The 10,448-nt window shown below is 47.3% G+C and overlaps 1 pseudogene; it reads left to right on the top strand.

Annotated features, from left to right (window-relative positions):
- Positions 1-1,610: 1,610 nt before the first annotated feature.
- On the top strand, positions 1,611-2,632 carry LOC141916353 (E3 ubiquitin-protein ligase RNF13-like; annotated as a pseudogene).
- The last annotated feature ends 7,816 nt before the right edge of the window (positions 2,633-10,448 follow it).

The raw sequence follows: 10,448 nt of genomic DNA on the forward strand, positions 1-10,448 counted from the left end.
ATTCTACTAGAAAGCATTTGGCTTCTCCCCCCTCCCCAAACCTTTTCCTTGTTTTGTTTTTAAATGCATCAAAATGTCTCGCTGCAAGTGTAAAATTCTTTAGATGAGGGGAAAGCAAAATCGATTTGAAATCACAGCTGCTGGGAGTCTCTGGCGCACACATACACTGTCTACTGACATTTTCTGTAGCTCTTTTCCCAGTGAAATCTGTCTCAAGCAGAGCCCAAGGGGGCTAGTAACAAATCAGTTGCCTAGCACACGAGTGATTTTTTAACTACAGGTCCAACACAACTGCACTGGAAACCACGGGGCAACTCTCAAGTGGATCATTAAACAAAAAGGGTTGTTTGTTAAAAGGTACAGGTTTTTAGGGATTTGTGGTTCCAAACTGACCTGGGTTCATTGCATATTCAGACCTAGTTCATTCTGACAGCCAGGGGAGATATTGCATTCTATCAGATTGGCATTCCTCTGGGCACTGAGCAGCCACCATACGAGTTGGGAATTGCCTGAAAGATGGGAGCTTCTGCTGTCAAACACTCGGGGAGGGAGGACAACACTTGTGCCTTATGTTTTCCACTTCTTTTTCAGCTTTTTCACCATAACCAGAATTTTAAAATCAGTTTTTATAGCTAGAAGCTGAAATCTTTTTTCAGCCATTTGATTTCCAGCAGCTGAGGTCTTAAAGTAAATAAGGTGAAAAGCCCCAGTGCAAAAGTTGATGGTAACCCTCCCAAGCTCATCCACCACCCACTCTCACTGTGGTAGGAGTCCAACAAGCTCAGTCCCAGCAAGACCCAAGTGTATCAGCCCCTTCAGGAAATCCAGCTGCTCATGCAGGGGCCTTGAAGGTGGATCTGCTCTCTCGGAAGTTTAGGTAGTGGCAGAGTGAGGCCACACAGGGAAAAAGAGAATTTCAACTTCTGCTAGCTGCTGTTTTGACTGACAGTTGCCGATTGACTTATTTCAAATGACAGAAACCCCTTCTACCCCAAGCAATTTATTTGGCTTGGTATTGGTTCAAAGATCATGCTTAAGGAAAAAGTGCATGTTCACCCGACAAAACCAAGCTGCCACATGCCCCCCCAGCAGTGGACAGAGGCTAACAGCTTGTTCCCACTCTGCCATGTTTTCCAGGAATTGCTTTGGCCACCAGCATGAAACATTCCAATCTGCAGAAGGCACGTAGCTGATGGGGAGGCTCATTTATCCTCTCTGCAAATCATCGGCGAAATGAGAGAAACCGGCATCCTATTGGTATCCAGAGGGAGAGAAACCAGAAGATACGTGCAAGGAGCAGACCAAAAAGGAAGGGGAATAGAGATTTAAGCAGGTTGGCGGTAATGTTACATGACCCAGCCTTGAGAAACAGTCACTGGGTGATGTCACAGATCTGCAGAGATGATATAAGGGTGTTGCTTAGCACCTGGAGACAAAAGAGAGATGAATTCTATCCTGGGAACCTCCAAACCTACACAAAACCTGCAGATCTCCATCCTGCTGTGGCTCCAAGTCACGGTATGGTGATAAAACTCTGTGATTGTCTCTTACACTTTCCCTTTGGTACTAGGCTGGAAATTTGTGTTCAGAGATACCCAACTGCATTCAGCATGAATCTTTGGCTCCAACTTCTTCACTTTGTGGATGCTGCTGCCTTCTACAATGCTGCTCTTGCAGAAGTCTTTGGTTACAAGGCTTACAATGACAGCTCCGAGTGTGTTGCTTATAAAGCCCTGGCTGCACGCTTTGGGCCATGACCTCCAGCAGAAGGGCTGACAGGGTATTTGGAGAGGGTGATACTACCAAATGCTTGCCATGCAATCCTCCAGCACCAAAAAAAGGCCTCCGAGAGATATATTGCACTAATACAGGGGTATGACTGCTCTTTTGTCGAGAAGGTGCCCAGCACCATGCCCAGCAGGCTGGAGACCATATGGCCCTTGTGTATAATGTGGATTCAGAGCAACTGATTACCATGATGGCTGATGACAAAGAAATCCAGCAGCTGATTAAGATACCATCACTCTTTACTGGACAATCGGTCTCCTCCACTTGCAAGGGCCTTTGCAACATGAGAATGGGGCACACAATCAGATTTCTACCACCCAAATGCTATTTCTGTTTGAGTCCTTGTCAAGACAATGTTAAAATGCTGCAGGAAACTTTAATCATGCAGGATTTCAGGGAGATATACTATGTCATTATTGCCACTATCATCTCAATTATGGTTGGCTTAAGCTGGTACAAGAGCACTCACGAGACAAAGCTGTACACATGTGAACAGGGATACAAATATGAGACCTGTGTGATTTGCATGGCAGTGTACAAGGAAGGGAACCTCCTGAAGAGCCTCTCCTGTTCCCATGCTTACCACAGTGCCTGCATTGACACCTGGTTCCTCACCAAGGCCAGGAAGAAGACATGTCCCTTCTGCAAGCAGCTGGTGAACACCTATGGACAAGGTGACCTCCCGCCAGAGCAGGCTGGTGAAGGTGTGAACAAGGAGGAACAGGACCACGAAGACAAAACATTTGGAGAAAGGCAAGAAGATGAACATGTTGGAGAGAAGAAATATGATGCGAGCACAGAGGAAAGGGAAGGGTTTGATGCACTGGAGAACAGCTTCATTTGAGCTGTGACCAGGATAAGTTATCATTAAACCAAGGGAAATCTCCCCTGTGCTTTCTTTCAGCTCTTGCTCCAGGCTAGCTTTTATTGGGAAGCAATTAACACTGCAGCTTTGGCTCCCCTCCCCTGGTCCCCACAATGAAAAAAAGGCATGAAATCTTGTCTGGAAATATCAAAAACTCCTTGAGCCAGAGCAACAGGGGAGAAGCAAAAAGGAGGAGGGAAGCAGGGATTTAAGAACATTTGGTATGGGAGCTGGTTTACATCTGCTAGGATGCTTCCTCAATTCCCTCCCAAATTACATGTGCATGGACAAACAGACACACACACAAACACACTGAATCTTGCTTTTCAGTGTTAGTTAAGGGAAGAGCCCAGAAATCCCAGGTGAAAACTGTCCCCCATGTATTGCAGCCAGCAGGAACCATTCCCTAGCCTGGCAAGTAGAGAGAGGGAAAAAATATGGGGTACTAAAGCCTAAAGATGAAGCAACTCCCCTTTCTCATCAGCAGTGAAAACGGAGCCCACAAGGCCCCAGCACCTCCCCATCACCCAGTGCACTGACACACTCTGTCCCCGAGCACCAGGGTAGTGCAGTACAGTCCACTGCAGAGGACAGCGTGGCCTTTAACTGCACCAGCAGAAAAACTGTGCTGGAAATATTGAGGGCACTTTAAACACTATCTCCTCAGACAGGAGGTGATGCCAGCAGGAGGTAGAGGTCTTTACAGCAGGATTCGCTTTGTGGAGCTGGGTAGATGGAAAAAAGAATGAAACGCTTCTGAGCGTGGCGTAATTGGCTGCTTTTGCCTGCTGGCTGGCAATCTCACACGCTCACGGAGGCTGACGTGACAGGTACATGTAACCTCCTGCTACCTAGGTTGTTCCAGGTCATTATCCAAATGTGCCTAAGCACCTTAAGGGGAGCTGGATTTATGTACTAACATGATGCAAACAGATCTTCATCTCTTCTCTAGATACACCAGGTATAGACATATTATGTCTGAGTACATTTCCAATCCTGCTTAAAGCGAGAGCACGAGCAGAAATCAGCGCTAGCTCCCCAGGCTGGTACGGGTGGCTCTAACACCCACTGCGGAGGGGGCAGCCAGCCAAGTCCCAAACTGCATATGGGGATACAGAGCTGGAACACTCACAAAACCACTATTAGCATTTAATCTCATATAAAAGAAAGGCATAAAACCTCTTTAGTAAATGCCAAAAATTAAGGAAGTGAACAGCTCTAACATACTGTGACCAAGACATCAAACCTGCACAGCTGTACAAAGGCTAAACTCCCAAATCAAAGCCTCTCCTCTAAATGTAAAACATCCTATTTCTTATGGGCAGCATCCAAGAAGTGGGCTGTCATCTGATCACTCTATTAGGACCATGCAACAAGATGACACAACTATGGCCAGCAAATAAGACTGGTGCCTTGGAGTATTTTCTTTTTGAGTGGTTACATTAAGACTCAAAAGGCCAGTTTAGAAGAATGTCTGAAAACATCATGTGACATAACTGAGAAGCGTGGTCTCCGCAACACAGAAACCTTGGTGACTTTTGAAAATAACAGCACCTAGATTACTCGGGTATCTTTAAGATATCTGTATCTTAGAAAGGGCTGGGAAAAGGTACATGAATATAAGCGATGGCCATTGATGGGGTGGACCTGAATCCATCACTCCTGCCCCAGGGAAACCCAGACAGCTTCAGGTGGGAGGAAGAAAGGAAACTGCAATTTGAGAATTTCTTTTGGCAGTGGAGAAGTTTCAAACCAATTTTTCCTGGAATGAAACATGACAGCATTTCCAAGGACTTGATGGAAACAAGTCTTTCTGCAAGTCCTCAGACTGAGCTGTTTTACTGCGTTTATGGAACAAATGGGGAAAAATTATTTTTAAGTCAGTTCACGAGAAAACTGCCCTCCTCTGCAGGGTGTGCAGCCTCCTGGAAGCCATAAATTACTTCCATTGCAGAACAAGGTCCCTCAGGGTGCTCTGAGAAGGCAAAGGCAGTTGTGTCCATCTGAGGAAGAAGACAGGTCCTTCGGGTGGTGATTAGCCGTTCATTTAGGTGCCTTTAATTGCCTTCTGGAGGCAACTCTCCTGTCAGCAACTTGAAGACAGGTCTGGCTTAGCTAAGCTGTACAAATGTCTTCTTTATCCACTGCTGAGCATCTGGAGCTGATCTGAAAGCTCCCCTGGGTCCATAGCCCCCACTGAGATGCGTGACCCCAGGTCCTCAAAGGGAAGGAATAAAAGGAAAGACATTGGTAGCACTCCCAGTGTCTTGGCACACTCCCACTGCCCTCGTTCTCCCTTACCCAAGGTCTGAAAAAGCACAGATGCTGCAAACACACGGGGAGCAGGCTGAAGAGCCAGTATTTTCTGCATGCTGGTGGCATGATGGGCCAAAACAGGCTGCTGTCTCCCACAGCAAGTGTCTTGCATCCTACTGATGAAGGAGAAGTGATTGAACAAGACCCCTGAGCCAGACCTTGAGATGGTTCTGGATAATCACACAAAAAGCCACAGTGTCATCCAGCTGCAGAGTGCTGGGCTTGAGAGGAGAGTCCTGGGGGGAATTCTCCAGGCTGTATTATGCATGAGGTGAGATGAGATGATCATAGTGCCCTTAATATCTATGAATTTCTTTCCATCTTCAAAAGCAGCACATGCTCTAGATGGGCTGAATTTTTACTGAAATGGGTCAGTAGAAAAATAGATCCTTCTTACAATGCAACACTGCATTGCCTTAATTTAAAAAGGAGAGGAAAAAAGGAACAGAACCTGGGTAAGAGAGAAACTCTTCACTCCATTTAATGTTATCAAAGCCTATTGCACTGAAAATCTGAAATGTGTGCCACAGCAAACCTGACCTCCAGCCCTACAGCTGTCAGATCCACTGCCCTCCATCAGCATTAATGGCACTCCTAACATAGCGAGGTTAGCTTATTGCCAGGGTGGGACATGCAGCCCTCGTAGCCTGAATGAGGATTATTAACTTCTCTAGAGGTAGCACTATCCCAGCGTTTAAAATAAACTACAACAGACAATACACGAGAGGGAAAAAGAGAGCGAGGGGTCTGGGTCCTGCTGGGTCAGAGCTGTTGACTGTGGGGACAGTGATGGAGCTGTATGTCCTACAGCAGCTCAGGGACACTGTTGCAGTTTGGCTGTGAACCAGAAGTTAAGGGAAGCAGAGGGAGATGAGGTCTGGAAAAGGCCATGCTGGAAGGTGGTACGGGCAAATCTTACAGGAGGATTCATGGCTTCTGCAGAGATGCTGTAATGGCAGTGAATTTGTCACCAAACCACACAGAGGAGGCAAGAGATGAGAAGACAGCAGCTACTGGGAAAGGAGCCCTGATTTCTCTATGTCCCAGAGCTCAAGCAGAAGGGAAGAGGTATCTGCAGAGTTTCAAACTCATGCCAGAAAGAGGATAAATAGAAATATTTCAGACAAATGCTGTGCAGAAAAAGATTAACTGGGGGTGAGGGGGAAGATGAATGCAGTCCCATGGGTCCAGCCAGGAATGGCTTGGAGGAGCAGCCAAAGTCTTAATGAACCCATCAGAAAGCCCTAATGAGGGAAGAGCCAAGGATGATCCAACATGGGCATTTTTAATCAGAGCACCAGTGCTGGCTGGAAGCACCAGTACAACCCACACAGGGCAAACCTCCACTGATACCTCTGCCTTGGGGAAGCACCCAAACATTGTGCTTAAATGAGCTGCCAGGAGCCCCCCTGGTGGCTTTAGCATGCTCCTACCCCATAAACCAAGCTCCACTGCACATACTCTATTAAGCAATAACCAGGTTCCAGCACAGCCTCAAAAAACAACTTACAGATCTCATTTATCTGGGGGTTCTTTGCAGTTTCTTGCACATTTTATTGCAGGTTTTTTCTGCCCAAACATGGTTCAGTATATTGCTGGGAGAGTCACCAGACTGTGACCCAGAGGGAAGCAGCTGATGATCCAGCACCGGGAACTATTGACTTCACCACCAGAACGTCAATGCTATAGATCACTGGGAGCAATTAGGGTGGCTGATTACCCCATGTGCAGCCTTTGGGCAACCATCCAGTGGAGACATTTTCCCCAGAGAGCCGGCACTAAGCCTTGACAACAACATTTAAAGAACTACTTTGAGGGTTTAAGTGAGATTTGAGTGATCTATAGATGCTGCGCAGGCCAAAAGTAGGAATTTCAACCTTGAAGACTCAAGTTTAATACATACTGTAATTAAGAAGGAGACCGCCAACTTCCCTGCGGCACAACCCAATTGACATCAATAGCATTACAGCAGCAGAGAGCCTTACCTGTGATCTCCAAAATCCATCCAGGATGGAGTTGAAGGACAGAATATGCCTGCTCGCAGAGCCAGGAGCCTCTGCTACCCAAAGGTTGCAACACCCACAGAAACCTTCTTCCTTCCTTGGGCCATACTGCCTACTTCCCACACCATTGTATTGCAGGAGGGGTTTGGGGTTTTTTTTGCAAGGTAGGCATTACTCAGTACTTCCATTTCAACAAAAGAACCTTCCTTACAGATGTCCATGCCCACCAGCACTTCAAGCCGGGTGTACAGGCTGCCCGTCCCCCTCGCAGCAGGGACAGGACTGGCTCTGGCGGTTGTGCTCGATCTCCCTCTCAGGGCTCACGCAGGAGCAGTGGGCTTCAGGGAGCTTTAGGCACAAGCAGCTTCACTACCCAACTCCCTGTTCTTCCCCAGACATCTTGAGCACATGGGGACAGACAGTTGGCCTTTCATAGATCTTAGGACCAAACTGTTCCTTCCTTCATACAAGTCTGTTCCTCAGCGGCCTCCTTTTCCAAGTCAAGATTTCCCACGCCAGGTTCTGATGCCCAGTTTTCCCTCCCACCAACCCATCTCCTTCTGCCTCTTGTCCACACCCCATGATGTTCCCCTTTCTCTCCTGCTCATGGAAAGCTTCATGTGTGCCTTAAGAAATCAGGTTACCCTGGGGTGTCTTTGCACACAGGAAGCCTGGTACAGCTAAGCCAGGCATCCAGCTCCCTGGGGTAATCTGCAGAGTATGGCTGGTTATTAGTCACTACAGTAGAACAATCAACAGTTTCTGTAATGCAGTAAGATGGATTGAAGCTACTTAAGAACACAAGGAAATGGGATCAGTGCTTTGAAAAAAAAGTAGCTTGACTCACCAAATCCGCTTCTATATAGCAGCTCTGAGCTCACGCACAGCCTTGGGTTGCACGCGCTCATGCTGCAGCACAGATGCTTACAGCTGGCAACGCCGGGCCTGTACTGGGAACACCAGCACCTTACCCTGATGGAAATACATGTCAGTCCCATGCTGAAGTAGCAAGGAGCAAGATTCAGCTCTGCTGTGTTGCTCCTATTCCTTTCTTGTTATCAGAAGAGATCACACTTTTGCTCCATGTCTGGTTTCGCACCAGAACAATTCTGCTCTTTTGTACTTTTCCCTTTCAAACATACTCGGAAAATAAAGATCCAGCTCTTCCCATTGCATCTGCACCAAGACCTGAGCAGACTGCAAAGTCTCAGAGGCTTCAAGCTACCTGCTCTCTCGCTTAATCACAAAGATTGATTCCACACCTCCCTTAAAGAGATGAGGCGTGATCAGGTACAAGACTCCTTCTCTGACCCAAAAACATTCTTTCTCCACAAATCTCTCCCCTGTCTTGAAATCGGCAGAGATGCTACTCCAGAAATTTCAGAATTTCTATATTAACAGGGTAAAAAGTCTCACCAGTGTCAGATCCTACTTGCCACAGTAGCACTGGGAAGGAGGGAACCTTTGTACCACTGGCCTGTCATCGTAGGTGTTGGGAAGCATCCTCCATGGAGGCATCTCCTGCCTGAAGAGCCAAGACCAGTATGTGACAGTGCTTCTAAAGAAAAAAAAAAATTAAAAGTTGTCTTCTGCTGACTCAGACAAGTGTCTTTTTATCTCCCAGAAATCAGGAGGTGTGAACGGCTCTGTAGAGGAGTCTGAGAGTCTGGAGGAAGGAACTGAGAAACAGCCAGGGAGACTGAACCAGGCTTTGAAGAGCCTCTGCAGAGAAGCAGCAGCAACATTACCTCTTGGAAGACCATTCTGTGCCTTCACTGCCCTTGTGCTGTCTGCAGGAGAGCGACCCTGCCCTCCCATGCCCAGAGAGGGCAGCTAGCCCCACTGCCAGCACCAAGCTTGGCCAATACAAGGAGGGAAGGAAAGTACCTGGCACTTGGAAAAATGCATCTGATGCAACTAATTTCTGTGTGAATGAAACCCAAAAGTCTCCTGAGAGAGAAAACAGGGGAATGTGGATGAGAAATCACCACTTTATAGGTAGGGAACAGAGGTGTTTGGAGAATGGGGGCATATCCAAGACTCCCTATTTACCCATTCCACAAAGCATCTCCTTATTACTCCTGTTTATTGACTAAGTGTAAACTACTGTAGTAGTCTAAGGCTGGAGATCTGAGCCAATTTTTTTCTTCTGACCTTTGTGCCCCTCTACCACAAGGCTGGGGGAAAGAGGGAAAAAGCTGACCTGGCCCCGACTGCCCTAATTAACTGGAGTCCTGATTGATTTTGATAAGCAACTCTGGCCTCATTCATCAGCACAGCATTTACCCAGATAAGCAGGAGCAGTGCATCAATCCAGACCACCTTGAGCAGCACAGAGCTGGTCTAACAGGAACAGTGTCTTTTCCACACCTCTTCATATGATGAAACCTCATCATCTTTCTGATTCTCCCTGCTGACACTTTTTAAGACCTTCTAAAGAAAACTATCCACCCTCTTCAGATGGACAGCAAAGATTATCCCTCAGGGCTCAACCTTGTTAAACTTCAAGTCTGGGGCTGTGGGAAGCCCTGGCTCCATCAGAACAAGTAACGGCACCGGTGATTAGAGGGGCCAGATGCTCTCAGCCCATTACAGGACCGAGTGTGCAGCTCCTGTGCAGCACTGTCAGGAGACGCACCACAGGCCGGCACAGAGATAAATTGAAGGTCAGTAGGTAGAAATCAAACAGAGAGACTGGAGGCAGGCTAACACAAGGCTTAAGATGGAGATTTTGATTAAGAAGGGAAAGGGGGAACAAAGTACACACAGAGCAGCATCTGTCTATGGCACCAAGAGCCTCACCAGAGCCCTGCAGTCCAAAGGGGGAGACTCCAAGCATTTTGCCCATTGGATTTGAAAACCCTTTCTGCTGCCAGCTTGGTTTTGCTCTCCTCCAAATGAATGCAAGAAAAGAGATACTGTTGATTTAATTGGCCATATTCATCACCGGAGCAAGAAAAATAACCCTAGCAATAGCAGTGGCTGAGCGACATGCATTTAATTAGTATATGAGATGAGTTTGCTTTGGTCAGTGAAATATATATAAAAATCTTCATTTTAACCTGACCTTTCCAGGAAAGCTCTGGTCTAAATAGCACTGCCAAATGCTGCTGTGGCAGCTGGGCACTTCCCTGCCACTCCAGCAAGCCCAGGGCAGCACCCCTGCACCACCAAAGCCTCCCTGCTCGCCTTGCTTTGACTTTCCCTGCGCACAGCTCAACTCTGAGCTATCTCTTGCTTTGCGCTGTTTTCTCCACCCATTTTCCTCCCAGCATCATTACACTGCTTTTCCCAAGCTTGAACTAACTGCCTTCTCCCATGGAGACAGTGCAACCAGTGTCACCCAGCAGCCCTGCCAGGGGCTGAGCATCCTCAGGTCCCAGTGAAATCAGTAATTTTTCCCTGGCAAATTCACTGTCTGATGATGAGCAGGATGCCAGGACATGGGACCTAGAGACTGACAGAGACAGATCTGC

The sequence above is a fragment of the Strix aluco genome, chromosome 29, assembly GCF_031877795.1.
Source record: "Strix aluco isolate bStrAlu1 chromosome 29, bStrAlu1.hap1, whole genome shotgun sequence".
NCBI classification, from domain to species: domain Eukaryota; kingdom Metazoa; phylum Chordata; class Aves; order Strigiformes; family Strigidae; genus Strix; species Strix aluco.